The 27,453-nt window shown below is 46.9% G+C and overlaps 45 non-coding genes across 45 annotated transcripts; 33 read left to right on the top strand and 12 right to left on the bottom strand.

The window, feature by feature from the left end:
- The first annotated feature begins 33 nt into the window (after window positions 1–33).
- Window positions 34–105, top strand: trnaq-cug (transfer RNA glutamine (anticodon CUG)). The gene has a single exon. It is a non-coding gene; the product is annotated as a tRNA-Gln (tRNA).
- Window positions 106–831: 726 nt separating this feature from the next.
- Window positions 832–904, top strand: trnak-uuu (transfer RNA lysine (anticodon UUU)). Its single transcript has one exon. It is a non-coding gene; the product is annotated as a tRNA-Lys (tRNA).
- Window positions 905–1,270: 366 nt separating this feature from the next.
- On the bottom strand, window positions 1,271–1,343 carry trnaf-gaa (transfer RNA phenylalanine (anticodon GAA)). The gene has a single exon. It is a non-coding gene; the product is annotated as a tRNA-Phe (tRNA).
- A 721-nt stretch (window positions 1,344–2,064) lies between these two features.
- trnap-cgg (transfer RNA proline (anticodon CGG)) lies at window positions 2,065–2,136 on the top strand. The gene has a single exon. It is a non-coding gene; the product is annotated as a tRNA-Pro (tRNA).
- Window positions 2,137–2,285: 149 nt separating this feature from the next.
- trnaq-cug (transfer RNA glutamine (anticodon CUG)) lies at window positions 2,286–2,357 on the top strand. Its single transcript has one exon. It is a non-coding gene; the product is annotated as a tRNA-Gln (tRNA).
- Window positions 2,358–3,083: 726 nt separating this feature from the next.
- trnak-uuu (transfer RNA lysine (anticodon UUU)) lies at window positions 3,084–3,156 on the top strand. Its single transcript has one exon. It is a non-coding gene; the product is annotated as a tRNA-Lys (tRNA).
- Window positions 3,157–3,522: 366 nt separating this feature from the next.
- Window positions 3,523–3,595, bottom strand: trnaf-gaa (transfer RNA phenylalanine (anticodon GAA)). The gene has a single exon. It is a non-coding gene; the product is annotated as a tRNA-Phe (tRNA).
- Window positions 3,596–4,316: 721 nt separating this feature from the next.
- trnap-cgg (transfer RNA proline (anticodon CGG)) lies at window positions 4,317–4,388 on the top strand. The gene has a single exon. It is a non-coding gene; the product is annotated as a tRNA-Pro (tRNA).
- A 947-nt stretch (window positions 4,389–5,335) lies between these two features.
- trnak-uuu (transfer RNA lysine (anticodon UUU)) lies at window positions 5,336–5,408 on the top strand. The gene has a single exon. It is a non-coding gene; the product is annotated as a tRNA-Lys (tRNA).
- A 366-nt stretch (window positions 5,409–5,774) lies between these two features.
- Window positions 5,775–5,847, bottom strand: trnaf-gaa (transfer RNA phenylalanine (anticodon GAA)). The gene has a single exon. It is a non-coding gene; the product is annotated as a tRNA-Phe (tRNA).
- A 721-nt stretch (window positions 5,848–6,568) lies between these two features.
- Window positions 6,569–6,640, top strand: trnap-cgg (transfer RNA proline (anticodon CGG)). The gene has a single exon. It is a non-coding gene; the product is annotated as a tRNA-Pro (tRNA).
- A 149-nt stretch (window positions 6,641–6,789) lies between these two features.
- On the top strand, window positions 6,790–6,861 carry trnaq-cug (transfer RNA glutamine (anticodon CUG)). The gene has a single exon. It is a non-coding gene; the product is annotated as a tRNA-Gln (tRNA).
- A 726-nt stretch (window positions 6,862–7,587) lies between these two features.
- On the top strand, window positions 7,588–7,660 carry trnak-uuu (transfer RNA lysine (anticodon UUU)). The gene has a single exon. It is a non-coding gene; the product is annotated as a tRNA-Lys (tRNA).
- Window positions 7,661–8,026: 366 nt separating this feature from the next.
- On the bottom strand, window positions 8,027–8,099 carry trnaf-gaa (transfer RNA phenylalanine (anticodon GAA)). The gene has a single exon. It is a non-coding gene; the product is annotated as a tRNA-Phe (tRNA).
- Window positions 8,100–8,820: 721 nt separating this feature from the next.
- On the top strand, window positions 8,821–8,892 carry trnap-cgg (transfer RNA proline (anticodon CGG)). Its single transcript has one exon. It is a non-coding gene; the product is annotated as a tRNA-Pro (tRNA).
- Window positions 8,893–9,041: 149 nt separating this feature from the next.
- Window positions 9,042–9,113, top strand: trnaq-cug (transfer RNA glutamine (anticodon CUG)). The gene has a single exon. It is a non-coding gene; the product is annotated as a tRNA-Gln (tRNA).
- Window positions 9,114–9,839: 726 nt separating this feature from the next.
- trnak-uuu (transfer RNA lysine (anticodon UUU)) lies at window positions 9,840–9,912 on the top strand. The gene has a single exon. It is a non-coding gene; the product is annotated as a tRNA-Lys (tRNA).
- Window positions 9,913–10,278: 366 nt separating this feature from the next.
- On the bottom strand, window positions 10,279–10,351 carry trnaf-gaa (transfer RNA phenylalanine (anticodon GAA)). Its single transcript has one exon. It is a non-coding gene; the product is annotated as a tRNA-Phe (tRNA).
- A 721-nt stretch (window positions 10,352–11,072) lies between these two features.
- trnap-cgg (transfer RNA proline (anticodon CGG)) lies at window positions 11,073–11,144 on the top strand. Its single transcript has one exon. It is a non-coding gene; the product is annotated as a tRNA-Pro (tRNA).
- A 947-nt stretch (window positions 11,145–12,091) lies between these two features.
- trnak-uuu (transfer RNA lysine (anticodon UUU)) lies at window positions 12,092–12,164 on the top strand. Its single transcript has one exon. It is a non-coding gene; the product is annotated as a tRNA-Lys (tRNA).
- Window positions 12,165–12,530: 366 nt separating this feature from the next.
- Window positions 12,531–12,603, bottom strand: trnaf-gaa (transfer RNA phenylalanine (anticodon GAA)). The gene has a single exon. It is a non-coding gene; the product is annotated as a tRNA-Phe (tRNA).
- Window positions 12,604–13,324: 721 nt separating this feature from the next.
- On the top strand, window positions 13,325–13,396 carry trnap-cgg (transfer RNA proline (anticodon CGG)). The gene has a single exon. It is a non-coding gene; the product is annotated as a tRNA-Pro (tRNA).
- A 149-nt stretch (window positions 13,397–13,545) lies between these two features.
- trnaq-cug (transfer RNA glutamine (anticodon CUG)) lies at window positions 13,546–13,617 on the top strand. Its single transcript has one exon. It is a non-coding gene; the product is annotated as a tRNA-Gln (tRNA).
- A 726-nt stretch (window positions 13,618–14,343) lies between these two features.
- trnak-uuu (transfer RNA lysine (anticodon UUU)) lies at window positions 14,344–14,416 on the top strand. The gene has a single exon. It is a non-coding gene; the product is annotated as a tRNA-Lys (tRNA).
- Window positions 14,417–14,782: 366 nt separating this feature from the next.
- Window positions 14,783–14,855, bottom strand: trnaf-gaa (transfer RNA phenylalanine (anticodon GAA)). Its single transcript has one exon. It is a non-coding gene; the product is annotated as a tRNA-Phe (tRNA).
- A 721-nt stretch (window positions 14,856–15,576) lies between these two features.
- On the top strand, window positions 15,577–15,648 carry trnap-cgg (transfer RNA proline (anticodon CGG)). The gene has a single exon. It is a non-coding gene; the product is annotated as a tRNA-Pro (tRNA).
- A 149-nt stretch (window positions 15,649–15,797) lies between these two features.
- On the top strand, window positions 15,798–15,869 carry trnaq-cug (transfer RNA glutamine (anticodon CUG)). Its single transcript has one exon. It is a non-coding gene; the product is annotated as a tRNA-Gln (tRNA).
- A 726-nt stretch (window positions 15,870–16,595) lies between these two features.
- On the top strand, window positions 16,596–16,668 carry trnak-uuu (transfer RNA lysine (anticodon UUU)). Its single transcript has one exon. It is a non-coding gene; the product is annotated as a tRNA-Lys (tRNA).
- A 366-nt stretch (window positions 16,669–17,034) lies between these two features.
- On the bottom strand, window positions 17,035–17,107 carry trnaf-gaa (transfer RNA phenylalanine (anticodon GAA)). Its single transcript has one exon. It is a non-coding gene; the product is annotated as a tRNA-Phe (tRNA).
- Window positions 17,108–17,828: 721 nt separating this feature from the next.
- Window positions 17,829–17,900, top strand: trnap-cgg (transfer RNA proline (anticodon CGG)). The gene has a single exon. It is a non-coding gene; the product is annotated as a tRNA-Pro (tRNA).
- Window positions 17,901–18,049: 149 nt separating this feature from the next.
- trnaq-cug (transfer RNA glutamine (anticodon CUG)) lies at window positions 18,050–18,121 on the top strand. The gene has a single exon. It is a non-coding gene; the product is annotated as a tRNA-Gln (tRNA).
- A 726-nt stretch (window positions 18,122–18,847) lies between these two features.
- Window positions 18,848–18,920, top strand: trnak-uuu (transfer RNA lysine (anticodon UUU)). Its single transcript has one exon. It is a non-coding gene; the product is annotated as a tRNA-Lys (tRNA).
- A 366-nt stretch (window positions 18,921–19,286) lies between these two features.
- Window positions 19,287–19,359, bottom strand: trnaf-gaa (transfer RNA phenylalanine (anticodon GAA)). Its single transcript has one exon. It is a non-coding gene; the product is annotated as a tRNA-Phe (tRNA).
- Window positions 19,360–20,080: 721 nt separating this feature from the next.
- Window positions 20,081–20,152, top strand: trnap-cgg (transfer RNA proline (anticodon CGG)). The gene has a single exon. It is a non-coding gene; the product is annotated as a tRNA-Pro (tRNA).
- A 947-nt stretch (window positions 20,153–21,099) lies between these two features.
- On the top strand, window positions 21,100–21,172 carry trnak-uuu (transfer RNA lysine (anticodon UUU)). The gene has a single exon. It is a non-coding gene; the product is annotated as a tRNA-Lys (tRNA).
- Window positions 21,173–21,538: 366 nt separating this feature from the next.
- trnaf-gaa (transfer RNA phenylalanine (anticodon GAA)) lies at window positions 21,539–21,611 on the bottom strand. The gene has a single exon. It is a non-coding gene; the product is annotated as a tRNA-Phe (tRNA).
- Window positions 21,612–22,332: 721 nt separating this feature from the next.
- On the top strand, window positions 22,333–22,404 carry trnap-cgg (transfer RNA proline (anticodon CGG)). The gene has a single exon. It is a non-coding gene; the product is annotated as a tRNA-Pro (tRNA).
- A 149-nt stretch (window positions 22,405–22,553) lies between these two features.
- trnaq-cug (transfer RNA glutamine (anticodon CUG)) lies at window positions 22,554–22,625 on the top strand. Its single transcript has one exon. It is a non-coding gene; the product is annotated as a tRNA-Gln (tRNA).
- Window positions 22,626–23,351: 726 nt separating this feature from the next.
- trnak-uuu (transfer RNA lysine (anticodon UUU)) lies at window positions 23,352–23,424 on the top strand. The gene has a single exon. It is a non-coding gene; the product is annotated as a tRNA-Lys (tRNA).
- A 366-nt stretch (window positions 23,425–23,790) lies between these two features.
- On the bottom strand, window positions 23,791–23,863 carry trnaf-gaa (transfer RNA phenylalanine (anticodon GAA)). Its single transcript has one exon. It is a non-coding gene; the product is annotated as a tRNA-Phe (tRNA).
- A 721-nt stretch (window positions 23,864–24,584) lies between these two features.
- Window positions 24,585–24,656, top strand: trnap-cgg (transfer RNA proline (anticodon CGG)). The gene has a single exon. It is a non-coding gene; the product is annotated as a tRNA-Pro (tRNA).
- A 947-nt stretch (window positions 24,657–25,603) lies between these two features.
- Window positions 25,604–25,676, top strand: trnak-uuu (transfer RNA lysine (anticodon UUU)). Its single transcript has one exon. It is a non-coding gene; the product is annotated as a tRNA-Lys (tRNA).
- Window positions 25,677–26,042: 366 nt separating this feature from the next.
- On the bottom strand, window positions 26,043–26,115 carry trnaf-gaa (transfer RNA phenylalanine (anticodon GAA)). The gene has a single exon. It is a non-coding gene; the product is annotated as a tRNA-Phe (tRNA).
- Window positions 26,116–26,836: 721 nt separating this feature from the next.
- trnap-cgg (transfer RNA proline (anticodon CGG)) lies at window positions 26,837–26,908 on the top strand. Its single transcript has one exon. It is a non-coding gene; the product is annotated as a tRNA-Pro (tRNA).
- A 149-nt stretch (window positions 26,909–27,057) lies between these two features.
- Window positions 27,058–27,129, top strand: trnaq-cug (transfer RNA glutamine (anticodon CUG)). The gene has a single exon. It is a non-coding gene; the product is annotated as a tRNA-Gln (tRNA).
- Window positions 27,130–27,453: the final 324 nt, after the last annotated feature.

Here is a 27,453-nt window from a genome sequence, read left to right as displayed (position 1 = left end):
GGGATCAGACAATGTCAGACACTTGCTATCGCCGGTTCCATGGTGTAATGGTTAGCACTCTGGACTCTGAATCCAGTGATCCAAGTTCAAGTCTTGGTGGGACCGACTTCTGCGTCTTGGACGGTCACCTCCTTTTACGTTAAGTGTGTGTGATTAGGGTTTTTTTTATTTGAGGATTTGAGTTGAAATACATATCTATAAATACCATATCAGTGGTTTCCCAAGATCAGGATGAGTTCCCAGAATGACGGTAAGGTCCGTGACAGCTGATGTCATACATCAGCTGGCAATATATGCATGTGAGGTAGACACTTCGGTTGTGTGTGGGGCGACACAAGTCTTTTCAGTTCCTCTGTCGAGTCAAGAAGGACACAGCACTGTACTGAAATCTGGGACCTTTAGATCTTCAGTCTGACGCTCTCCCAGCTATTTCAGCTGTGGAACGGGTTTTCGGCTTTTCCAGGTCAGGGCTCAGCCTGTCAAATGTAAGAAGGGGCACCAGTCCCGTTCCTGGTGCCCCTGTGTTTTGGGGGCAAAAAGGAGGCTTTGGCAAATGAACTTCAGAGCCTATCACTGGTCACCTGAACAGGGGCTTGAATCCTGGACACTCAGATCAAAAGTCGAATGTGTCAGTGACTGGCTCAACCTTTGTCTTATCTGACCATAAAATCTTTTACCCAGAAGGTGTTTGGCTAGTCCGTGTGGGCAGTGTCCAACCTAAGCCTGTCTTATAGGTGGCAATTTTGGGAGCATGTCCATGGCGAAGCCAGAAATCCAGCCACTTGTATGCCAGAAAATTTCAGTCACGTGACTTTTTAATGTCAAAGAGCGGCCTGGATAGCTCAGCTGGTAGAGCATCAGACTTTTAATCTGAGGGTCCAGGGTTCAAGTCCCTGTTCAGGCGGTGAATGATAGGCTGCTTCACCTACATGCAAAGCCTGCCTCTTTGGTCCTGATTTGGAACACATTGTCAATAGTCTGAGCCCAGCTATTGTCCAAATTGACAAGGCCTTTGTCCTGAGCATTGTAGCACACAAGACCAGTTCCAGAAAAAATGGGATTTTCGTCAAACATGGAAACAACCGAGCCACTGTTGGGCTTTCAAATATCACCTTGGCGTCATCAACTTGTGCCATTGTAGTGTTTGGATCGTAAGCTCCCCGAACGTTCGCTGGATTTTCAGAACGAAATCTGTGTCACTCATTAACCAGAGACACGTTCAGCAAGGCTTTTTAAATGATCTGGCAAGGCAAGAACAACATTTCAACTGTGCTGAAACCCGGGATTGAACCAGGGACCTTTAGATCTTCAGTCTAACGCTCTCCCAACTGAGCTATTTCAGCTGCAACACAGCATTTCCGCTTTTCCAGTCAGGCCTCAGTTCTTCAAATGTAACCAGGCTGGGCGGGTTGCCCTTGTCTTTTGCCGGCTAAAAGGAGGTCTTCGCAGATGAATCTCAGAGCCTATCACTGGTCACCTGAACAGGGACTGCTCGTCTGACTGTGGAACTTTTGTCCAGAAGACATTTGGCTTGTCCAAGTGGGCACTTCAAATGTAAGTGGAGCTTAGAGGTGGCAATTTCAGGACAGGAGCTTCTTTCTCCATCCACATCTTCTCAGTCCAAGGCGAGCTCACATATTCTGCCTCGACTAAGCCGGAAGTCGGTAGGTCGGTCGTGTCCAAATTGATCAGGGTATTATTGCCTTCAGAAATGATGGGATTTTCTTCAACGCAACAAGGATTCTCATAGAAAAACATGGTTTGAAATGTTTCAAAAGTAGCCGTGAAGGAGCCATGGAAACAGCCTAAAGGCACTGCTGGGCTTTGAACCCAGAATCTCCTGTTTACGAGACAGGCACTTTGACCGACTCAGCCACAGCGCCCGCAAAGCTGCAGAATTTGCACCTAAGTTACTCTTTGCCCTTAAAAACAATAACAAACGTCAAAACCACGACGACGCAATTTACCAATGCAATCGCATCATGTCAATTTTGGTACCAAGGGAATCCTGTCGTTTCGGCCGAAATGCTCAGCAACAAACAGCCGCTCTCTCAAGCTACCAAGGGCTTGTTGGTCTAGTGGTATGATTCTCGCTTCGGGTGCGAGAGGTCCCAGGTTCAACTCCTGGACAAGCCCTCCGTCTGTATAGGCTGACTTTTGACTTGATTATAACCTTTTAACGTAATTTCCCTAAAAAACAATCAAATAATGGAATGCTGTCAACTTTATCGTAGTCTGACACTGTGTACTTGGGGATCAGACAATGTCAGACACTTGCTATCGCCGGTTCCATGGTGTAATGGTTAGCACTCTGGACTCTGAATCCAGTGATCCAAGTTCAAGTCTTGGTGGGACCGACTTCTGCGTCTTGGACGGTCACCTCCTTTTACGTTAAGTGTGTGTGATTAGGGTTTTTTTTATTTGAGGATTTGAGTTGAAATACATATCTATAAATACCATATCAGTGGTTTCCCAAGATCAGGATGAGTTCCCAGAATGACGGTAAGGTCCGTGACAGCTGATGTCATACATCAGCTGGCAATATATGCATGTGAGGTAGACACTTCGGTTGTGTGTGGGGCGACACAAGTCTTTTCAGTTCCTCTGTCGAGTCAAGAAGGACACAGCACTGTACTGAAATCTGGGACCTTTAGATCTTCAGTCTGACGCTCTCCCAGCTATTTCAGCTGTGGAACGGGTTTTCGGCTTTTCCAGGTCAGGGCTCAGCCTGTCAAATGTAAGAAGGGGCACCAGTCCCGTTCCTGGTGCCCCTGTGTTTTGGGGGCAAAAAGGAGGCTTTGGCAAATGAACTTCAGAGCCTATCACTGGTCACCTGAACAGGGGCTTGAATCCTGGACACTCAGATCAAAAGTCGAATGTGTCAGTGACTGGCTCAACCTTTGTCTTATCTGACCATAAAATCTTTTACCCAGAAGGTGTTTGGCTAGTCCGTGTGGGCAGTGTCCAACCTAAGCCTGTCTTATAGGTGGCAATTTTGGGAGCATGTCCATGGCGAAGCCAGAAATCCAGCCACTTGTATGCCAGAAAATTTCAGTCACGTGACTTTTTAATGTCAAAGAGCGGCCTGGATAGCTCAGCTGGTAGAGCATCAGACTTTTAATCTGAGGGTCCAGGGTTCAAGTCCCTGTTCAGGCGGTGAATGATAGGCTGCTTCACCTACATGCAAAGCCTGCCTCTTTGGTCCTGATTTGGAACACATTGTCAATAGTCTGAGCCCAGCTATTGTCCAAATTGACAAGGCCTTTGTCCTGAGCATTGTAGCACACAAGACCAGTTCCAGAAAAAATGGGATTTTCGTCAAACATGGAAACAACCGAGCCACTGTTGGGCTTTCAAATATCACCTTGGCGTCATCAACTTGTGCCATTGTAGTGTTTGGATCGTAAGCTCCCCGAACGTTCGCTGGATTTTCAGAACGAAATCTGTGTCACTCATTAACCAGAGACACGTTCAGCAAGGCTTTTTAAATGATCTGGCAAGGCAAGAACAACATTTCAACTGTGCTGAAACCCGGGATTGAACCAGGGACCTTTAGATCTTCAGTCTAACGCTCTCCCAACTGAGCTATTTCAGCTGCAACACAGCATTTCCGCTTTTCCAGTCAGGCCTCAGTTCTTCAAATGTAACCAGGCTGGGCGGGTTGCCCTTGTCTTTTGCCGGCTAAAAGGAGGTCTTCGCAGATGAATCTCAGAGCCTATCACTGGTCACCTGAACAGGGACTGCTCGTCTGACTGTGGAACTTTTGTCCAGAAGACATTTGGCTTGTCCAAGTGGGCACTTCAAATGTAAGTGGAGCTTAGAGGTGGCAATTTCAGGACAGGAGCTTCTTTCTCCATCCACATCTTCTCAGTCCAAGGCGAGCTCACATATTCTGCCTCGACTAAGCCGGAAGTCGGTAGGTCGGTCGTGTCCAAATTGATCAGGGTATTATTGCCTTCAGAAATGATGGGATTTTCTTCAACGCAACAAGGATTCTCATAGAAAAACATGGTTTGAAATGTTTCAAAAGTAGCCGTGAAGGAGCCATGGAAACAGCCTAAAGGCACTGCTGGGCTTTGAACCCAGAATCTCCTGTTTACGAGACAGGCACTTTGACCGACTCAGCCACAGCGCCCGCAAAGCTGCAGAATTTGCACCTAAGTTACTCTTTGCCCTTAAAAACAATAACAAACGTCAAAACCACGACGACGCAATTTACCAATGCAATCGCATCATGTCAATTTTGGTACCAAGGGAATCCTGTCGTTTCGGCCGAAATGCTCAGCAACAAACAGCCGCTCTCTCAAGCTACCAAGGGCTTGTTGGTCTAGTGGTATGATTCTCGCTTCGGGTGCGAGAGGTCCCAGGTTCAACTCCTGGACAAGCCCTCCGTCTGTATAGGCTGACTTTTGACTTGATTATAACCTTTTAACGTAATTTCCCTAAAAAACGATCAAATGATGGAATGCTGTCAACTTTATCGTAGTCTGACACTGTGTACTTGGGGATCAGACAATGTCAGACACTTGCTATCGCCGGTTCCATGGTGTAATGGTTAGCACTCTGGACTCTGAATCCAGTAATCCAAGTTCAAGTCTTGGTGGGACCGACTTCTGCGTCTTGGACGGTCACCTCCTTTTACGTTAAGTGTGTGTGATTAGGGTTTTTTTTATTTGAGGATTTGAGTTGAAATACATATCTATAAATACCATATCAGTGGTTTCCCAAGATCAGGATGAGTTCCCAGAATGACGGTAAGGTCCGTGACAGCTGATGTCATACATCAGCTGGCAATATATGCATGTGAGGTAGACACTTCGGTTGTGTGTGGGGCGACACAAGTCTTTTCAGTTCCTCTGTCGAGTCAAGAAGGACACAGCACTGTACTGAAATCTGGGACCTTTAGATCTTCAGTCTGACGCTCTCCCAGCTATTTCAGCTGTGGAACGGGTTTTCGGCTTTTCCAGGTCAGGGCTCAGCCTGTCAAATGTAAGAAGGGGCACCAGTCCCGTTCCTGGTGCCCCTGTGTTTTGGGGGCAAAAAGGAGGCTTTGGCAAATGAACTTCAGAGCCTATCACTGGTCACCTGAACAGGGGCTTGAATCCTGGACACTCAGATCAAAAGTCGAATGTGTCAGTGACTGGCTCAACCTTTGTCTTATCTGACCATAAAATCTTTTACCCAGAAGGTGTTTGGCTAGTCCGTGTGGGCAGTGTCCAACCTAAGCCTGTCTTATAGGTGGCAATTTCGGGAGCATGTCCATGGCGAAGCCAGAAATCCAGCCACTTGTATGCCAGAAAATTTCAGTCACGTGACTTTTTAATGTCAAAGAGCGGCCTGGATAGCTCAGCTGGTAGAGCATCAGACTTTTAATCTGAGGGTCCAGGGTTCAAGTCCCTGTTCAGGCGGTGAATGATAGGCTGCTTCACCTACATGCAAAGCCTGCCTCTTTGGTCCTGATTTGGAACACATTGTCAATAGTCTGAGCCCAGCTATTGTCCAAATTGACAAGGCCTTTGTCCTGAGCATTGTAGCACACAAGACCAGTTCCAGAAAAAATGGGATTTTCGTCAAACATGGAAACAACCGAGCCACTGTTGGGCTTTCAAATATCACCTTGGCGTCATCAACTTGTGCCATTGTAGTGTTTGGATCGTAAGCTCCCCGAACGTTCGCTGGATTTTCAGAACGAAATCTGTGTCACTCATTAACCAGAGACACGTTCAGCAAGGCTTTTTAAATGATCTGGCAAGGCAAGAACAACATTTCAACTGTGCTGAAACCCGGGATTGAACCAGGGACCTTTAGATCTTCAGTCTAACGCTCTCCCAACTGAGCTATTTCAGCTGCAACACAGCATTTCCGCTTTTCCAGTCAGGCCTCAGTTCTTCAAATGTAACCAGGCTGGGCGGGTTGCCCTTGTCTTTTGCCGGCTAAAAGGAGGTCTTCGCAGATGAATCTCAGAGCCTATCACTGGTCACCTGAACAGGGACTGCTCGTCTGACTGTGGAACTTTTGTCCAGAAGACATTTGGCTTGTCCAAGTGGGCACTTCAAATGTAAGTGGAGCTTAGAGGTGGCAATTTCAGGACAGGAGCTTCTTTCTCCATCCACATCTTCTCAGTCCAAGGCGAGCTCACATATTCTGCCTCGACTAAGCCGGAAGTCGGTAGGTCGGTCGTGTCCAAATTGATCAGGGTATTATTGCCTTCAGAAATGATGGGATTTTCTTCAACGCAACAAGGATTCTCATAGAAAAACATGGTTTGAAATGTTTCAAAAGTAGCCGTGAAGGAGCCATGGAAACAGCCTAAAGGCACTGCTGGGCTTTGAACCCAGAATCTCCTGTTTACGAGACAGGCACTTTGACCGACTCAGCCACAGCGCCCGCAAAGCTGCAGAATTTGCACCTAAGTTACTCTTTGCCCTTAAAAACAATAACAAACGTCAAAACCACGACGACGCAATTTACCAATGCAATCGCATCATGTCAATTTTGGTACCAAGGGAATCCTGTCGTTTCGGCCGAAATGCTCAGCAACAAACAGCCGCTCTCTCAAGCTACCAAGGGCTTGTTGGTCTAGTGGTATGATTCTCGCTTCGGGTGCGAGAGGTCCCAGGTTCAACTCCTGGACAAGCCCTCCGTCTGTATAGGCTGACTTTTGACTTGATTATAACCTTTTAACGTAATTTCCCTAAAAAACGATCAAATAATGGAATGCTGTCAACTTTATCGTAGTCTGACACTGTGTACTTGGGGATCAGACAATGTCAGACACTTGCTATCGCCGGTTCCATGGTGTAATGGTTAGCACTCTGGACTCTGAATCCAGTGATCCAAGTTCAAGTCTTGGTGGGACCGACTTCTGCGTCTTGGACGGTCACCTCCTTTTACGTTAAGTGTGTGTGATTAGGGTTTTTTTTATTTGAGGATTTGAGTTGAAATACATATCTATAAATACCATATCAGTGGTTTCCCAAGATCAGGATGAGTTCCCAGAATGACGGTAAGGTCCGTGACAGCTGATGTCATACATCAGCTGGCAATATATGCATGTGAGGTAGACACTTCGGTTGTGTGTGGGGCGACACAAGTCTTTTCAGTTCCTCTGTCGAGTCAAGAAGGACACAGCACTGTACTGAAATCTGGGACCTTTAGATCTTCAGTCTGACGCTCTCCCAGCTATTTCAGCTGTGGAACGGGTTTTCGGCTTTTCCAGGTCAGGGCTCAGCCTGTCAAATGTAAGAAGGGGCACCAGTCCCGTTCCTGGTGCCCCTGTGTTTTGGGGGCAAAAAGGAGGCTTTGGCAAATGAACTTCAGAGCCTATCACTGGTCACCTGAACAGGGGCTTGAATCCTGGACACTCAGATCAAAAGTCGAATGTGTCAGTGACTGGCTCAACCTTTGTCTTATCTGACCATAAAATCTTTTACCCAGAAGGTGTTTGGCTAGTCCGTGTGGGCAGTGTCCAACCTAAGCCTGTCTTATAGGTGGCAATTTTGGGAGCATGTCCATGGCGAAGCCAGAAATCCAGCCACTTGTATGCCAGAAAATTTCAGTCACGTGACTTTTTAATGTCAAAGAGCGGCCTGGATAGCTCAGCTGGTAGAGCATCAGACTTTTAATCTGAGGGTCCAGGGTTCAAGTCCCTGTTCAGGCGGTGAATGATAGGCTGCTTCACCTACATGCAAAGCCTGCCTCTTTGGTCCTGATTTGGAACACATTGTCAATAGTCTGAGCCCAGCTATTGTCCAAATTGACAAGGCCTTTGTCCTGAGCATTGTAGCACACAAGACCAGTTCCAGAAAAAATGGGATTTTCGTCAAACATGGAAACAACCGAGCCACTGTTGGGCTTTCAAATATCACCTTGGCGTCATCAACTTGTGCCATTGTAGTGTTTGGATCGTAAGCTCCCCGAACGTTCGCTGGATTTTCAGAACGAAATCTGTGTCACTCATTAACCAGAGACACGTTCAGCAAGGCTTTTTAAATGATCTGGCAAGGCAAGAACAACATTTCAACTGTGCTGAAACCCGGGATTGAACCAGGGACCTTTAGATCTTCAGTCTAACGCTCTCCCAACTGAGCTATTTCAGCTGCAACACAGCATTTCCGCTTTTCCAGTCAGGCCTCAGTTCTTCAAATGTAACCAGGCTGGGCGGGTTGCCCTTGTCTTTTGCCGGCTAAAAGGAGGTCTTCGCAGATGAATCTCAGAGCCTATCACTGGTCACCTGAACAGGGACTGCTCGTCTGACTGTGGAACTTTTGTCCAGAAGACATTTGGCTTGTCCAAGTGGGCACTTCAAATGTAAGTGGAGCTTAGAGGTGGCAATTTCAGGACAGGAGCTTCTTTCTCCATCCACATCTTCTCAGTCCAAGGCGAGCTCACATATTCTGCCTCGACTAAGCCGGAAGTCGGTAGGTCGGTCGTGTCCAAATTGATCAGGGTATTATTGCCTTCAGAAATGATGGGATTTTCTTCAACGCAACAAGGATTCTCATAGAAAAACATGGTTTGAAATGTTTCAAAAGTAGCCGTGAAGGAGCCATGGAAACAGCCTAAAGGCACTGCTGGGCTTTGAACCCAGAATCTCCTGTTTACGAGACAGGCACTTTGACCGACTCAGCCACAGCGCCCGCAAAGCTGCAGAATTTGCACCTAAGTTACTCTTTGCCCTTAAAAACAATAACAAACGTCAAAACCACGACGACGCAATTTACCAATGCAATCGCATCATGTCAATTTTGGTACCAAGGGAATCCTGTCGTTTCGGCCGAAATGCTCAGCAACAAACAGCCGCTCTCTCAAGCTACCAAGGGCTTGTTGGTCTAGTGGTATGATTCTCGCTTCGGGTGCGAGAGGTCCCAGGTTCAACTCCTGGACAAGCCCTCCGTCTGTATAGGCTGACTTTTGACTTGATTATAACCTTTTAACGTAATTTCCCTAAAAAACAATCAAATAATGGAATGCTGTCAACTTTATCGTAGTCTGACACTGTGTACTTGGGGATCAGACAATGTCAGACACTTGCTATCGCCGGTTCCATGGTGTAATGGTTAGCACTCTGGACTCTGAATCCAGTGATCCAAGTTCAAGTCTTGGTGGGACCGACTTCTGCGTCTTGGACGGTCACCTCCTTTTACGTTAAGTGTGTGTGATTAGGGTTTTTTTTATTTGAGGATTTGAGTTGAAATACATATCTATAAATACCATATCAGTGGTTTCCCAAGATCAGGATGAGTTCCCAGAATGACGGTAAGGTCCGTGACAGCTGATGTCATACATCAGCTGGCAATATATGCATGTGAGGTAGACACTTCGGTTGTGTGTGGGGCGACACAAGTCTTTTCAGTTCCTCTGTCGAGTCAAGAAGGACACAGCACTGTACTGAAATCTGGGACCTTTAGATCTTCAGTCTGACGCTCTCCCAGCTATTTCAGCTGTGGAACGGGTTTTCGGCTTTTCCAGGTCAGGGCTCAGCCTGTCAAATGTAAGAAGGGGCACCAGTCCCGTTCCTGGTGCCCCTGTGTTTTGGGGGCAAAAAGGAGGCTTTGGCAAATGAACTTCAGAGCCTATCACTGGTCACCTGAACAGGGGCTTGAATCCTGGACACTCAGATCAAAAGTCGAATGTGTCAGTGACTGGCTCAACCTTTGTCTTATCTGACCATAAAATCTTTTACCCAGAAGGTGTTTGGCTAGTCCGTGTGGGCAGTGTCCAACCTAAGCCTGTCTTATAGGTGGCAATTTTGGGAGCATGTCCATGGCGAAGCCAGAAATCCAGCCACTTGTATGCCAGAAAATTTCAGTCACGTGACTTTTTAATGTCAAAGAGCGGCCTGGATAGCTCAGCTGGTAGAGCATCAGACTTTTAATCTGAGGGTCCAGGGTTCAAGTCCCTGTTCAGGCGGTGAATGATAGGCTGCTTCACCTACATGCAAAGCCTGCCTCTTTGGTCCTGATTTGGAACACATTGTCAATAGTCTGAGCCCAGCTATTGTCCAAATTGACAAGGCCTTTGTCCTGAGCATTGTAGCACACAAGACCAGTTCCAGAAAAAATGGGATTTTCGTCAAACATGGAAACAACCGAGCCACTGTTGGGCTTTCAAATATCACCTTGGCGTCATCAACTTGTGCCATTGTAGTGTTTGGATCGTAAGCTCCCCGAACGTTCGCTGGATTTTCAGAACGAAATCTGTGTCACTCATTAACCAGAGACACGTTCAGCAAGGCTTTTTAAATGATCTGGCAAGGCAAGAACAACATTTCAACTGTGCTGAAACCCGGGATTGAACCAGGGACCTTTAGATCTTCAGTCTAACGCTCTCCCAACTGAGCTATTTCAGCTGCAACACAGCATTTCCGCTTTTCCAGTCAGGCCTCAGTTCTTCAAATGTAACCAGGCTGGGCGGGTTGCCCTTGTCTTTTGCCGGCTAAAAGGAGGTCTTCGCAGATGAATCTCAGAGCCTATCACTGGTCACCTGAACAGGGACTGCTCGTCTGACTGTGGAACTTTTGTCCAGAAGACATTTGGCTTGTCCAAGTGGGCACTTCAAATGTAAGTGGAGCTTAGAGGTGGCAATTTCAGGACAGGAGCTTCTTTCTCCATCCACATCTTCTCAGTCCAAGGCGAGCTCACATATTCTGCCTCGACTAAGCCGGAAGTCGGTAGGTCGGTCGTGTCCAAATTGATCAGGGTATTATTGCCTTCAGAAATGATGGGATTTTCTTCAACGCAACAAGGATTCTCATAGAAAAACATGGTTTGAAATGTTTCAAAAGTAGCCGTGAAGGAGCCATGGAAACAGCCTAAAGGCACTGCTGGGCTTTGAACCCAGAATCTCCTGTTTACGAGACAGGCACTTTGACCGACTCAGCCACAGCGCCCGCAAAGCTGCAGAATTTGCACCTAAGTTACTCTTTGCCCTTAAAAACAATAACAAACGTCAAAACCACGACGACGCAATTTACCAATGCAATCGCATCATGTCAATTTTGGTACCAAGGGAATCCTGTCGTTTCGGCCGAAATGCTCAGCAACAAACAGCCGCTCTCTCAAGCTACCAAGGGCTTGTTGGTCTAGTGGTATGATTCTCGCTTCGGGTGCGAGAGGTCCCAGGTTCAACTCCTGGACAAGCCCTCCGTCTGTATAGGCTGACTTTTGACTTGATTATAACCTTTTAACGTAATTTCCCTAAAAAACGATCAAATGATGGAATGCTGTCAACTTTATCGTAGTCTGACACTGTGTACTTGGGGATCAGACAATGTCAGACACTTGCTATCGCCGGTTCCATGGTGTAATGGTTAGCACTCTGGACTCTGAATCCAGTAATCCAAGTTCAAGTCTTGGTGGGACCGACTTCTGCGTCTTGGACGGTCACCTCCTTTTACGTTAAGTGTGTGTGATTAGGGTTTTTTTTATTTGAGGATTTGAGTTGAAATACATATCTATAAATACCATATCAGTGGTTTCCCAAGATCAGGATGAGTTCCCAGAATGACGGTAAGGTCCGTGACAGCTGATGTCATACATCAGCTGGCAATATATGCATGTGAGGTAGACACTTCGGTTGTGTGTGGGGCGACACAAGTCTTTTCAGTTCCTCTGTCGAGTCAAGAAGGACACAGCACTGTACTGAAATCTGGGACCTTTAGATCTTCAGTCTGACGCTCTCCCAGCTATTTCAGCTGTGGAACGGGTTTTCGGCTTTTCCAGGTCAGGGCTCAGCCTGTCAAATGTAAGAAGGGGCACCAGTCCCGTTCCTGGTGCCCCTGTGTTTTGGGGGCAAAAAGGAGGCTTTGGCAAATGAACTTCAGAGCCTATCACTGGTCACCTGAACAGGGGCTTGAATCCTGGACACTCAGATCAAAAGTCGAATGTGTCAGTGACTGGCTCAACCTTTGTCTTATCTGACCATAAAATCTTTTACCCAGAAGGTGTTTGGCTAGTCCGTGTGGGCAGTGTCCAACCTAAGCCTGTCTTATAGGTGGCAATTTCGGGAGCATGTCCATGGCGAAGCCAGAAATCCAGCCACTTGTATGCCAGAAAATTTCAGTCACGTGACTTTTTAATGTCAAAGAGCGGCCTGGATAGCTCAGCTGGTAGAGCATCAGACTTTTAATCTGAGGGTCCAGGGTTCAAGTCCCTGTTCAGGCGGTGAATGATAGGCTGCTTCACCTACATGCAAAGCCTGCCTCTTTGGTCCTGATTTGGAACACATTGTCAATAGTCTGAGCCCAGCTATTGTCCAAATTGACAAGGCCTTTGTCCTGAGCATTGTAGCACACAAGACCAGTTCCAGAAAAAATGGGATTTTCGTCAAACATGGAAACAACCGAGCCACTGTTGGGCTTTCAAATATCACCTTGGCGTCATCAACTTGTGCCATTGTAGTGTTTGGATCGTAAGCTCCCCGAACGTTCGCTGGATTTTCAGAACGAAATCTGTGTCACTCATTAACCAGAGACACGTTCAGCAAGGCTTTTTAAATGATCTGGCAAGGCAAGAACAACATTTCAACTGTGCTGAAACCCGGGATTGAACCAGGGACCTTTAGATCTTCAGTCTAACGCTCTCCCAACTGAGCTATTTCAGCTGCAACACAGCATTTCCGCTTTTCCAGTCAGGCCTCAGTTCTTCAAATGTAACCAGGCTGGGCGGGTTGCCCTTGTCTTTTGCCGGCTAAAAGGAGGTCTTCGCAGATGAATCTCAGAGCCTATCACTGGTCACCTGAACAGGGACTGCTCGTCTGACTGTGGAACTTTTGTCCAGAAGACATTTGGCTTGTCCAAGTGGGCACTTCAAATGTAAGTGGAGCTTAGAGGTGGCAATTTCAGGACAGGAGCTTCTTTCTCCATCCACATCTTCTCAGTCCAAGGCGAGCTCACATATTCTGCCTCGACTAAGCCGGAAGTCGGTAGGTCGGTCGTGTCCAAATTGATCAGGGTATTATTGCCTTCAGAAATGATGGGATTTTCTTCAACGCAACAAGGATTCTCATAGAAAAACATGGTTTGAAATGTTTCAAAAGTAGCCGTGAAGGAGCCATGGAAACAGCCTAAAGGCACTGCTGGGCTTTGAACCCAGAATCTCCTGTTTACGAGACAGGCACTTTGACCGACTCAGCCACAGCGCCCGCAAAGCTGCAGAATTTGCACCTAAGTTACTCTTTGCCCTTAAAAACAATAACAAACGTCAAAACCACGACGACGCAATTTACCAATGCAATCGCATCATGTCAATTTTGGTACCAAGGGAATCCTGTCGTTTCGGCCGAAATGCTCAGCAACAAACAGCCGCTCTCTCAAGCTACCAAGGGCTTGTTGGTCTAGTGGTATGATTCTCGCTTCGGGTGCGAGAGGTCCCAGGTTCAACTCCTGGACAAGCCCTCCGTCTGTATAGGCTGACTTTTGACTTGATTATAACCTTTTAACGTAATTTCCCTAAAAAACGATCAAATAATGGAATGCTGTCAACTTTATCGTAGTCTGACACTGTGTACTTGGGGATCAGACAATGTCAGACACTTGCTATCGCCGGTTCCATGGTGTAATGGTTAGCACTCTGGACTCTGAATCCAGTGATCCAAGTTCAAGTCTTGGTGGGACCGACTTCTGCGTCTTGGACGGTCACCTCCTTTTACGTTAAGTGTGTGTGATTAGGGTTTTTTTTATTTGAGGATTTGAGTTGAAATACATATCTATAAATACCATATCAGTGGTTTCCCAAGATCAGGATGAGTTCCCAGAATGACGGTAAGGTCCGTGACAGCTGATGTCATACATCAGCTGGCAATATATGCATGTGAGGTAGACACTTCGGTTGTGTGTGGGGCGACACAAGTCTTTTCAGTTCCTCTGTCGAGTCAAGAAGGACACAGCACTGTACTGAAATCTGGGACCTTTAGATCTTCAGTCTGACGCTCTCCCAGCTATTTCAGCTGTGGAACGGGTTTTCGGCTTTTCCAGGTCAGGGCTCAGCCTGTCAAATGTAAGAAGGGGCACCAGTCCCGTTCCTGGTGCCCCTGTGTTTTGGGGGCAAAAAGGAGGCTTTGGCAAATGAACTTCAGAGCCTATCACTGGTCACCTGAACAGGGGCTTGAATCCTGGACACTCAGATCAAAAGTCGAATGTGTCAGTGACTGGCTCAACCTTTGTCTTATCTGACCATAAAATCTTTTACCCAGAAGGTGTTTGGCTAGTCCGTGTGGGCAGTGTCCAACCTAAGCCTGTCTTATAGGTGGCAATTTTGGGAGCATGTCCATGGCGAAGCCAGAAATCCAGCCACTTGTATGCCAGAAAATTTCAGTCACGTGACTTTTTAATGTCAAAGAGCGGCCTGGATAGCTCAGCTGGTAGAGCATCAGACTTTTAATCTGAGGGTCCAGGGTTCAAGTCCCTGTTCAGGCGGTGAATGATAGGCTGCTTCACCTACATGCAAAGCCTGCCTCTTTGGTCCTGATTTGGAACACATTGTCAATAGTCTGAGCCCAGCTATTGTCCAAATTGACAAGGCCTTTGTCCTGAGCATTGTAGCACACAAGACCAGTTCCAGAAAAAATGGGATTTTCGTCAAACATGGAAACAACCGAGCCACTGTTGGGCTTTCAAATATCACCTTGGCGTCATCAACTTGTGCCATTGTAGTGTTTGGATCGTAAGCTCCCCGAACGTTCGCTGGATTTTCAGAACGAAATCTGTGTCACTCATTAACCAGAGACACGTTCAGCAAGGCTTTTTAAATGATCTGGCAAGGCAAGAACAACATTTCAACTGTGCTGAAACCCGGGATTGAACCAGGGACCTTTAGATCTTCAGTCTAACGCTCTCCCAACTGAGCTATTTCAGCTGCAACACAGCATTTCCGCTTTTCCAGTCAGGCCTCAGTTCTTCAAATGTAACCAGGCTGGGCGGGTTGCCCTTGTCTTTTGCCGGCTAAAAGGAGGTCTTCGCAGATGAATCTCAGAGCCTATCACTGGTCACCTGAACAGGGACTGCTCGTCTGACTGTGGAACTTTTGTCCAGAAGACATTTGGCTTGTCCAAGTGGGCACTTCAAATGTAAGTGGAGCTTAGAGGTGGCAATTTCAGGACAGGAGCTTCTTTCTCCATCCACATCTTCTCAGTCCAAGGCGAGCTCACATATTCTGCCTCGACTAAGCCGGAAGTCGGTAGGTCGGTCGTGTCCAAATTGATCAGGGTATTATTGCCTTCAGAAATGATGGGATTTTCTTCAACGCAACAAGGATTCTCATAGAAAAACATGGTTTGAAATGTTTCAAAAGTAGCCGTGAAGGAGCCATGGAAACAGCCTAAAGGCACTGCTGGGCTTTGAACCCAGAATCTCCTGTTTACGAGACAGGCACTTTGACCGACTCAGCCACAGCGCCCGCAAAGCTGCAGAATTTGCACCTAAGTTACTCTTTGCCCTTAAAAACAATAACAAACGTCAAAACCACGACGACGCAATTTACCAATGCAATCGCATCATGTCAATTTTGGTACCAAGGGAATCCTGTCGTTTCGGCCGAAATGCTCAGCAACAAACAGCCGCTCTCTCAAGCTACCAAGGGCTTGTTGGTCTAGTGGTATGATTCTCGCTTCGGGTGCGAGAGGTCCCAGGTTCAACTCCTGGACAAGCCCTCCGTCTGTATAGGCTGACTTTTGACTTGATTATAACCTTTTAACGTAATTTCCCTAAAAAACGATCAAATAATGGAATGCTGTCAACTTTATCGTAGTCTGACACTGTGTACTTGGGGATCAGACAATGTCAGACACTTGCTATCGCCGGTTCCATGGTGTAATGGTTAGCACTCTGGACTCTGAATCCAGTGATCCAAGTTCAAGTCTTGGTGGGACCGACTTCTGCGTCTTGGACGGTCACCTCCTTTTACGTTAAGTGTGTGTGATTAGGGTTTTTTTTATTTGAGGATTTGAGTTGAAATACATATCTATAAATACCATATCAGTGGTTTCCCAAGATCAGGATGAGTTCCCAGAATGACGGTAAGGTCCGTGACAGCTGATGTCATACATCAGCTGGCAATATATGCATGTGAGGTAGACACTTCGGTTGTGTGTGGGGCGACACAAGTCTTTTCAGTTCCTCTGTCGAGTCAAGAAGGACACAGCACTGTACTGAAATCTGGGACCTTTAGATCTTCAGTCTGACGCTCTCCCAGCTATTTCAGCTGTGGAACGGGTTTTCGGCTTTTCCAGGTCAGGGCTCAGCCTGTCAAATGTAAGAAGGGGCACCAGTCCCGTTCCTGGTGCCCCTGTGTTTTGGGGGCAAAAAGGAGGCTTTGGCAAATGAACTTCAGAGCCTATCACTGGTCACCTGAACAGGGGCTTGAATCCTGGACACTCAGATCAAAAGTCGAATGTGTCAGTGACTGGCTCAACCTTTGTCTTATCTGACCATAAAATCTTTTACCCAGAAGGTGTTTGGCTAGTCCGTGTGGGCAGTGTCCAACCTAAGCCTGTCTTATAGGTGGCAATTTTGGGAGCATGTCCATGGCGAAGCCAGAAATCCAGCCACTTGTATGCCAGAAAATTTCAGTCACGTGACTTTTTAATGTCAAAGAGCGGCCTGGATAGCTCAGCTGGTAGAGCATCAGACTTTTAATCTGAGGGTCCAGGGTTCAAGTCCCTGTTCAGGCGGTGAATGATAGGCTGCTTCACCTACATGCAAAGCCTGCCTCTTTGGTCCTGATTTGGAACACATTGTCAATAGTCTGAGCCCAGCTATTGTCCAAATTGACAAGGCCTTTGTCCTGAGCATTGTAGCACACAAGACCAGTTCCAGAAAAAATGGGATTTTCGTCAAACATGGAAACAACCGAGCCACTGTTGGGCTTTCAAATATCACCTTGGCGTCATCAACTTGTGCCATTGTAGTGTTTGGATCGTAAGCTCCCCGAACGTTCGCTGGATTTTCAGAACGAAATCTGTGTCACTCATTAACCAGAGACACGTTCAGCAAGGCTTTTGAAATGATCTGGCAAGGCAAGAACAACATTTCAACTGTGCTGAAACCCGGGATTGAACCAGGGACCTTTAGATCTTCAGTCTAACGCTCTCCCAACTGAGCTATTTCAGCTGCAACACAACATTTCCGCTTTTCCAGTCAGGCCTCAGTTCTTCAAATGTAACCAGGCTGGGCGGGTTGCCCTTGTCTTTTGCCGGCTAAAAGGAGGTCTTCGCAGATGAATCTCAGAGCCTATCACTGGTCACCTGAACAGGGACTGCTCGTCTGACTGTGGAACTTTTGTCCAGAAGACATTTGGCTTGTCCAAGTGGGCACTTCAAATGTAAGTGGAGCTTAGAGGTGGCAATTTCAGGACAGGAGCTTCTTTCTCCATCCACATCTTCTCAGTCCAAGGCGAGCTCACATATTCTGCCTCGACTAAGCCGGAAGTCGGTAGGTCGGTCGTGTCCAAATTGATCAGGGTATTATTGCCTTCAGAAATGATGGGATTTTCTTCAACGCAACAAGGATTCTCATAGAAAAACATGGTTTGAAATGTTTCAAAAGTAGCCGTGAAGGAGCCATGGAAACAGCCTAAAGGCACTGCTGGGCTTTGAACCCAGAATCTCCTGTTTACGAGACAGGCACTTTGACCGACTCAGCCACAGCGCCCGCAAAGCTGCAGAATTTGCACCTAAGTTACTCTTTGCCCTTAAAAACAATAACAAACGTCAAAACCACGACGACGCAATTTACCAATGCAATCGCATCATGTCAATTTTGGTACCAAGGGAATCCTGTCGTTTCGGCCGAAATGCTCAGCAACAAACAGCCGCTCTCTCAAGCTACCAAGGGCTTGTTGGTCTAGTGGTATGATTCTCGCTTCGGGTGCGAGAGGTCCCAGGTTCAACTCCTGGACAAGCCCTCCGTCTGTATAGGCTGACTTTTGACTTGATTATAACCTTTTAACGTAATTTCCCTAAAAAACGATCAAATAATGGAATGCTGTCAACTTTATCGTAGTCTGACACTGTGTACTTGGGGATCAGACAATGTCAGACACTTGCTATCGCCGGTTCCATGGTGTAATGGTTAGCACTCTGGACTCTGAATCCAGTGATCCAAGTTCAAGTCTTGGTGGGACCGACTTCTGCGTCTTGGACGGTCACCTCCTTTTACGTTAAGTGTGTGTGATTAGGGTTTTTTTTATTTGAGGATTTGAGTTGAAATACATATCTATAAATACCATATCAGTGGTTTCCCAAGATCAGGATGAGTTCCCAGAATGACGGTAAGGTCCGTGACAGCTGATGTCATACATCAGCTGGCAATATATGCATGTGAGGTAGACACTTCGGTTGTGTGTGGGGCGACACAAGTCTTTTCAGTTCCTCTGTCGAGTCAAGAAGGACACAGCACTGTACTGAAATCTGGGACCTTTAGATCTTCAGTCTGACGCTCTCCCAGCTATTTCAGCTGTGGAACGGGTTTTCGGCTTTTCCAGGTCAGGGCTCAGCCTGTCAAATGTAAGAAGGGGCACCAGTCCCGTTCCTGGTGCCCCTGTGTTTTGGGGGCAAAAAGGAGGCTTTGGCAAATGAACTTCAGAGCCTATCACTGGTCACCTGAACAGGGGCTTGAATCCTGGACACTCAGATCAAAAGTCGAATGTGTCAGTGACTGGCTCAACCTTTGTCTTATCTGACCATAAAATCTTTTACCCAGAAGGTGTTTGGCTAGTCCGTGTGGGCAGTGTCCAACCTAAGCCTGTCTTATAGGTGGCAATTTTGGGAGCATGTCCATGGCGAAGCCAGAAATCCAGCCACTTGTATGCCAGAAAATTTCAGTCACGTGACTTTTTAATGTCAAAGAGCGGCCTGGATAGCTCAGCTGGTAGAGCATCAGACTTTTAATCTGAGGGTCCAGGGTTCAAGTCCCTGTTCAGGCGGTGAATGATAGGCTGCTTCACCTACATGCAAAGCCTGCCTCTTTGGTCCTGATTTGGAACACATTGTCAATAGTCTGAGCCCAGCTATTGTCCAAATTGACAAGGCCTTTGTCCTGAGCATTGTAGCACACAAGACCAGTTCCAGAAAAAATGGGATTTTCGTCAAACATGGAAACAACCGAGCCACTGTTGGGCTTTCAAATATCACCTTGGCGTCATCAACTTGTGCCATTGTAGTGTTTGGATCGTAAGCTCCCCGAACGTTCGCTGGATTTTCAGAACGAAATCTGTGTCACTCATTAACCAGAGACACGTTCAGCAAGGCTTTTTAAATGATCTGGCAAGGCAAGAACAACATTTCAACTGTGCTGAAACCCGGGATTGAACCAGGGACCTTTAGATCTTCAGTCTAACGCTCTCCCAACTGAGCTATTTCAGCTGCAACACAGCATTTCCGCTTTTCCAGTCAGGCCTCAGTTCTTCAAATGTAACCAGGCTGGGCGGGTTGCCCTTGTCTTTTGCCGGCTAAAAGGAGGTCTTCGCAGATGAATCTCAGAGCCTATCACTGGTCACCTGAACAGGGACTGCTCGTCTGACTGTGGAACTTTTGTCCAGAAGACATTTGGCTTGTCCAAGTGGGCACTTCAAATGTAAGTGGAGCTTAGAGGTGGCAATTTCAGGACAGGAGCTTCTTTCTCCATCCACATCTTCTCAGTCCAAGGCGAGCTCACATATTCTGCCTCGACTAAGCCGGAAGTCGGTAGGTCGGTCGTGTCCAAATTGATCAGGGTATTATTGCCTTCAGAAATGATGGGATTTTCTTCAACGCAACAAGGATTCTCATAGAAAAACATGGTTTGAAATGTTTCAAAAGTAGCCGTGAAGGAGCCATGGAAACAGCCTAAAGGCACTGCTGGGCTTTGAACCCAGAATCTCCTGTTTACGAGACAGGCACTTTGACCGACTCAGCCACAGCGCCCGCAAAGCTGCAGAATTTGCACCTAAGTTACTCTTTGCCCTTAAAAACAATAACAAACGTCAAAACCACGACGACGCAATTTACCAATGCAATCGCATCATGTCAATTTTGGTACCAAGGGAATCCTGTCGTTTCGGCCGAAATGCTCAGCAACAAACAGCCGCTCTCTCAAGCTACCAAGGGCTTGTTGGTCTAGTGGTATGATTCTCGCTTCGGGTGCGAGAGGTCCCAGGTTCAACTCCTGGACAAGCCCTCCGTCTGTATAGGCTGACTTTTGACTTGATTATAACCTTTTAACGTAATTTCCCTAAAAAACGATCAAATGATGGAATGCTGTCAACTTTATCGTAGTCTGACACTGTGTACTTGGGGATCAGACAATGTCAGACACTTGCTATCGCCGGTTCCATGGTGTAATGGTTAGCACTCTGGACTCTGAATCCAGTAATCCAAGTTCAAGTCTTGGTGGGACCGACTTCTGCGTCTTGGACGGTCACCTCCTTTTACGTTAAGTGTGTGTGATTAGGGTTTTTTTTATTTGAGGATTTGAGTTGAAATACATATCTATAAATACCATATCAGTGGTTTCCCAAGATCAGGATGAGTTCCCAGAATGACGGTAAGGTCCGTGACAGCTGATGTCATACATCAGCTGGCAATATATGCATGTGAGGTAGACACTTCGGTTGTGTGTGGGGCGACACAAGTCTTTTCAGTTCCTCTGTCGAGTCAAGAAGGACACAGCACTGTACTGAAATCTGGGACCTTTAGATCTTCAGTCTGACGCTCTCCCAGCTATTTCAGCTGTGGAACGGGTTTTCGGCTTTTCCAGGTCAGGGCTCAGCCTGTCAAATGTAAGAAGGGGCACCAGTCCCGTTCCTGGTGCCCCTGTGTTTTGGGGGCAAAAAGGAGGCTTTGGCAAATGAACTTCAGAGCCTATCACTGGTCACCTGAACAGGGGCTTGAATCCTGGACACTCAGATCAAAAGTCGAATGTGTCAGTGACTGGCTCAACCTTTGTCTTATCTGACCATAAAATCTTTTACCCAGAAGGTGTTTGGCTAGTCCGTGTGGGCAGTGTCCAACCTAAGCCTGTCTTATAGGTGGCAATTTCGGGAGCATGTCCATGGCGAAGCCAGAAATCCAGCCACTTGTATGCCAGAAAATTTCAGTCACGTGACTTTTTAATGTCAAAGAGCGGCCTGGATAGCTCAGCTGGTAGAGCATCAGACTTTTAATCTGAGGGTCCAGGGTTCAAGTCCCTGTTCAGGCGGTGAATGATAGGCTGCTTCACCTACATGCAAAGCCTGCCTCTTTGGTCCTGATTTGGAACACATTGTCAATAGTCTGAGCCCAGCTATTGTCCAAATTGACAAGGCCTTTGTCCTGAGCATTGTAGCACACAAGACCAGTTCCAGAAAAAATGGGATTTTCGTCAAACATGGAAACAACCGAGCCACTGTTGGGCTTTCAAATATCACCTTGGCGTCATCAACTTGTGCCATTGTAGTGTTTGGATCGTAAGCTCCCCGAACGTTCGCTGGATTTTCAGAACGAAATCTGTGTCACTCATTAACCAGAGACACGTTCAGCAAGGCTTTTTAAATGATCTGGCAAGGCAAGAACAACATTTCAACTGTGCTGAAACCCGGGATTGAACCAGGGACCTTTAGATCTTCAGTCTAACGCTCTCCCAACTGAGCTATTTCAGCTGCAACACAGCATTTCCGCTTTTCCAGTCAGGCCTCAGTTCTTCAAATGTAACCAGGCTGGGCGGGTTGCCCTTGTCTTTTGCCGGCTAAAAGGAGGTCTTCGCAGATGAATCTCAGAGCCTATCACTGGTCACCTGAACAGGGACTGCTCGTCTGACTGTGGAACTTTTGTCCAGAAGACATTTGGCTTGTCCAAGTGGGCACTTCAAATGTAAGTGGAGCTTAGAGGTGGCAATTTCAGGACAGGAGCTTCTTTCTCCATCCACATCTTCTCAGTCCAAGGCGAGCTCACATATTCTGCCTCGACTAAGCCGGAAGTCGGTAGGTCGGTCGTGTCCAAATTGATCAGGGTATTATTGCCTTCAGAAATGATGGGATTTTCTTCAACGCAACAAGGATTCTCATAGAAAAACATGGTTTGAAATGTTTCAAAAGTAGCCGTGAAGGAGCCATGGAAACAGCCTAAAGGCACTGCTGGGCTTTGAACCCAGAATCTCCTGTTTACGAGACAGGCACTTTGACCGACTCAGCCACAGCGCCCGCAAAGCTGCAGAATTTGCACCTAAGTTACTCTTTGCCCTTAAAAACAATAACAAACGTCAAAACCACGACGACGCAATTTACCAATGCAATCGCATCATGTCAATTTTGGTACCAAGGGAATCCTGTCGTTTCGGCCGAAATGCTCAGCAACAAACAGCCGCTCTCTCAAGCTACCAAGGGCTTGTTGGTCTAGTGGTATGATTCTCGCTTCGGGTGCGAGAGGTCCCAGGTTCAACTCCTGGACAAGCCCTCCGTCTGTATAGGCTGACTTTTGACTTGATTATAACCTTTTAACGTAATTTCCCTAAAAAACGATCAAATAATGGAATGCTGTCAACTTTATCGTAGTCTGACACTGTGTACTTGGGGATCAGACAATGTCAGACACTTGCTATCGCCGGTTCCATGGTGTAATGGTTAGCACTCTGGACTCTGAATCCAGTGATCCAAGTTCAAGTCTTGGTGGGACCGACTTCTGCGTCTTGGACGGTCACCTCCTTTTACGTTAAGTGTGTGTGATTAGGGTTTTTTTTATTTGAGGATTTGAGTTGAAATACATATCTATAAATACCATATCAGTGGTTTCCCAAGATCAGGATGAGTTCCCAGAATGACGGTAAGGTCCGTGACAGCTGATGTCATACATCAGCTGGCAATATATGCATGTGAGGTAGACACTTCGGTTGTGTGTGGGGCGACACAAGTCTTTTCAGTTCCTCTGTCGAGTCAAGAAGGACACAGCACTGTACTGAAATCTGGGACCTTTAGATCTTCAGTCTGACGCTCTCCCAGCTATTTCAGCTGTGGAACGGGTTTTCGGCTTTTCCAGGTCAGGGCTCAGCCTGTCAAATGTAAGAAGGGGCACCAGTCCCGTTCCTGGTGCCCCTGTGTTTTGGGGGCAAAAAGGAGGCTTTGGCAAATGAACTTCAGAGCCTATCACTGGTCACCTGAACAGGGGCTTGAATCCTGGACACTCAGATCAAAAGTCGAATGTGTCAGTGACTGGCTCAACCTTTGTCTTATCTGACCATAAAATCTTTTACCCAGAAGGTGTTTGGCTAGTCCGTGTGGGCAGTGTCCAACCTAAGCCTGTCTTATAGGTGGCAATTTTGGGAGCATGTCCATGGCGAAGCCAGAAATCCAGCCACTTGTATGCCAGAAAATTTCAGTCACGTGACTTTTTAATGTCAAAGAGCGGCCTGGATAGCTCAGCTGGTAGAGCATCAGACTTTTAATCTGAGGGTCCAGGGTTCAAGTCCCTGTTCAGGCGGTGAATGATAGGCTGCTTCACCTACATGCAAAGCCTGCCTCTTTGGTCCTGATTTGGAACACATTGTCAATAGTCTGAGCCCAGCTATTGTCCAAATTGACAAGGCCTTTGTCCTGAGCATTGTAGCACACAAGACCAGTTCCAGAAAAAATGGGATTTTCGTCAAACATGGAAACAACCGAGCCACTGTTGGGCTTTCAAATATCACCTTGGCGTCATCAACTTGTGCCATTGTAGTGTTTGGATCGTAAGCTCCCCGAACGTTCGCTGGATTTTCAGAACGAAATCTGTGTCACTCATTAACCAGAGACACGTTCAGCAAGGCTTTTTAAATGATCTGGCAAGGCAAGAACAACATTTCAACTCTGCTGAAACCCGGGATTGAACCAGGGACCTTTAGATCTTCAGTCTAACGCTCTCCCAACTGAGCTATTTCAGCTGCAACACAGCATTTCCGCTTTTCCAGTCAGGCCTCAGTTCTTCAAATGTAACCAGGCTGGGCGGGTTGCCCTTGTCTTTTGCCGGCTAAAAGGAGGTCTTCGCAGATGAATCTCAGAGCCTATCACTGGTCACCTGAACAGGGACTGCTCGTCTGACTGTGGAACTTTTGTCCAGAAGACATTTGGCTTGTCCAAGTGGGCACTTCAAATGTAAGTGGAGCTTAGAGGTGGCAATTTCAGGACAGGAGCTTCTTTCTCCATCCACATCTTCTCAGTCCAAGGCGAGCTCACATATTCTGCCTCGACTAAGCCGGAAGTCGGTAGGTCGGTCGTGTCCAAATTGATCAGGGTATTATTGCCTTCAGAAATGATGGGATTTTCTTCAACGCAACAAGGATTCTCATAGAAAAACATGGTTTGAAATGTTTCAAAAGTAGCCGTGAAGGAGCCATGGAAACAGCCTAAAGGCACTGCTGGGCTTTGAACCCAGAATCTCCTGTTTACGAGACAGGCACTTTGACCGACTCAGCCACAGCGCCCGCAAAGCTGCAGAATTTGCACCTAAGTTACTCTTTGCCCTTAAAAACAATAACAAACGTCAAAACCACGACGACGCAATTTACCAATGCAATCGCATCATGTCAATTTTGGTACCAAGGGAATCCTGTCGTTTCGGCCGAAATGCTCAGCAACAAACAGCCGCTCTCTCAAGCTACCAAGGGCTTGTTGGTCTAGTGGTATGATTCTCGCTTCGGGTGCGAGAGGTCCCAGGTTCAACTCCTGGACAAGCCCTCCGTCTGTATAGGCTGACTTTTGACTTGATTATAACCTTTTAACGTAATTTCCCTAAAAAACGATCAAATGATGGAATGCTGTCAACTTTATCGTAGTCTGACACTGTGTACTTGGGGATCAGACAATGTCAGACACTTGCTATCGCCGGTTCCATGGTGTAATGGTTAGCACTCTGGACTCTGAATCCAGTAATCCAAGTTCAAGTCTTGGTGGGACCGACTTCTGCGTCTTGGACGGTCACCTCCTTTTACGTTAAGTGTGTGTGATTAGGGTTTTTTTTATTTGAGGATTTGAGTTGAAATACATATCTATAAATACCATATCAGTGGTTTCCCAAGATCAGGATGAGTTCCCAGAATGACGGTAAGGTCCGTGACAGCTGATGTCATACATCAGCTGGCAATATATGCATGTGAGGTAGACACTTCGGTTGTGTGTGGGGCGACACAAGTCTTTTCAGTTCCTCTGTCGAGTCAAGAAGGACACAGCACTGTACTGAAATCTGGGACCTTTAGATCTTCAGTCTGACGCTCTCCCAGCTATTTCAGCTGTGGAACGGGTTTTCGGCTTTTCCAGGTCAGGGCTCAGCCTGTCAAATGTAAGAAGGGGCACCAGTCCCGTTCCTGGTGCCCCTGTGTTTTGGGGGCAAAAAGGAGGCTTTGGCAAATGAACTTCAGAGCCTATCACTGGTCACCTGAACAGGGGCTTGAATCCTGGACACTCAGATCAAAAGTCGAATGTGTCAGTGACTGGCTCAACCTTTGTCTTATCTGACCATAAAATCTTTTACCCAGAAGGTGTTTGGCTAGTCCGTGTGGGCAGTGTCCAACCTAAGCCTGTCTTATAGGTGGCAATTTCGGGAGCATGTCCATGGCGAAGCCAGAAATCCAGCCACTTGTATGCCAGAAAATTTCAGTCACGTGACTTTTTAATGTCAAAGAGCGGCCTGGATAGCTCAGCTGGTAGAGCATCAGACTTTTAATCTGAGGGTCCAGGGTTCAAGTCCCTGTTCAGGCGGTGAATGATAGGCTGCTTCACCTACATGCAAAGCCTGCCTCTTTGGTCCTGATTTGGAACACATTGTCAATAGTCTGAGCCCAGCTATTGTCCAAATTGACAAGGCCTTTGTCCTGAGCATTGTAGCACACAAGACCAGTTCCAGAAAAAATGGGATTTTCGTCAAACATGGAAACAACCGAGCCACTGTTGGGCTTTCAAATATCACCTTGGCGTCATCAACTTGTGCCATTGTAGTGTTTGGATCGTAAGCTCCCCGAACGTTCGCTGGATTTTCAGAACGAAATCTGTGTCACTCATTAACCAGAGACACGTTCAGCAAGGCTTTTTAAATGATCTGGCAAGGCAAGAACAACATTTCAACTGTGCTGAAACCCGGGATTGAACCAGGGACCTTTAGATCTTCAGTCTAACGCTCTCCCAACTGAGCTATTTCAGCTGCAACACAGCATTTCCGCTTTTCCAGTCAGGCCTCAGTTCTTCAAATGTAACCAGGCTGGGCGGGTTGCCCTTGTCTTTTGCCGGCTAAAAGGAGGTCTTCGCAGATGAATCTCAGAGCCTATCACTGGTCACCTGAACAGGGACTGCTCGTCTGACTGTGGAACTTTTGTCCAGAAGACATTTGGCTTGTCCAAGTGGGCACTTCAAATGTAAGTGGAGCTTAGAGGTGGCAATTTCAGGACAGGAGCTTCTTTCTCCATCCACATCTTCTCAGTCCAAGGCGAGCTCACATATTCTGCCTCGACTAAGCCGGAAGTCGGTAGGTCGGTCGTGTCCAAATTGATCAGGGTATTATTGCCTTCAGAAATGATGGGATTTTCTTCAACGCAACAAGGATTCTCATAGAAAAACATGGTTTGAAATGTTTCAAAAGTAGCCGTGAAGGAGCCATGGAAACAGCCTAAAGGCACTGCTGGGCTTTGAACCCAGAATCTCCTGTTTACGAGACAGGCACTTTGACCGACTCAGCCACAGCGCCCGCAAAGCTGCAGAATTTGCACCTAAGTTACTCTTTGCCCTTAAAAACAATAACAAACGTCAAAACCACGACGACGCAATTTACCAATGCAATCGCATCATGTCAATTTTGGTACCAAGGGAATCCTGTCGTTTCGGCCGAAATGCTCAGCAACAAACAGCCGCTCTCTCAAGCTACCAAGGGCTTGTTGGTCTAGTGGTATGATTCTCGCTTCGGGTGCGAGAGGTCCCAGGTTCAACTCCTGGACAAGCCCTCCGTCTGTATAGGCTGACTTTTGACTTGATTATAACCTTTTAACGTAATTTCCCTAAAAAACGATCAAATAATGGAATGCTGTCAACTTTATCGTAGTCTGACACTGTGTACTTGGGGATCAGACAATGTCAGACACTTGCTATCGCCGGTTCCATGGTGTAATGGTTAGCACTCTGGACTCTGAATCCAGTGATCCAAGTTCAAGTCTTGGTGGGACCGACTTCTGCGTCTTGGACGGTCACCTCCTTTTACGTTAAGTGTGTGTGATTAGGGTTTTTTTTATTTGAGGATTTGAGTTGAAATACATATCTATAAATACCATATCAGTGGTTTCCCAAGATCAGGATGAGTTCCCAGAATGACGGTAAGGTCCGTGACAGCTGATGTCATACATCAGCTGGCAATATATGCATGTGAGGTAGACACTTCGGTTGTGTGTGGGGCGACACAAGTCTTTTCAGTTCCTCTGTCGAGTCAAGAAGGACACAGCACTGTACTGAAATCTGGGACCTTTAGATCTTCAGTCTGACGCTCTCCCAGCTA

The sequence above is a fragment of the Dunckerocampus dactyliophorus genome, chromosome 13 (genome assembly GCF_027744805.1).
Source record: "Dunckerocampus dactyliophorus isolate RoL2022-P2 chromosome 13, RoL_Ddac_1.1, whole genome shotgun sequence".
Taxonomy (NCBI): Eukaryota; Metazoa; Chordata; class Actinopteri; order Syngnathiformes; family Syngnathidae; genus Dunckerocampus; species Dunckerocampus dactyliophorus.
The sequence above is the reverse complement of the archived record's forward strand: the minus strand, read 5'-3'. Positions and strand labels throughout refer to the sequence as shown.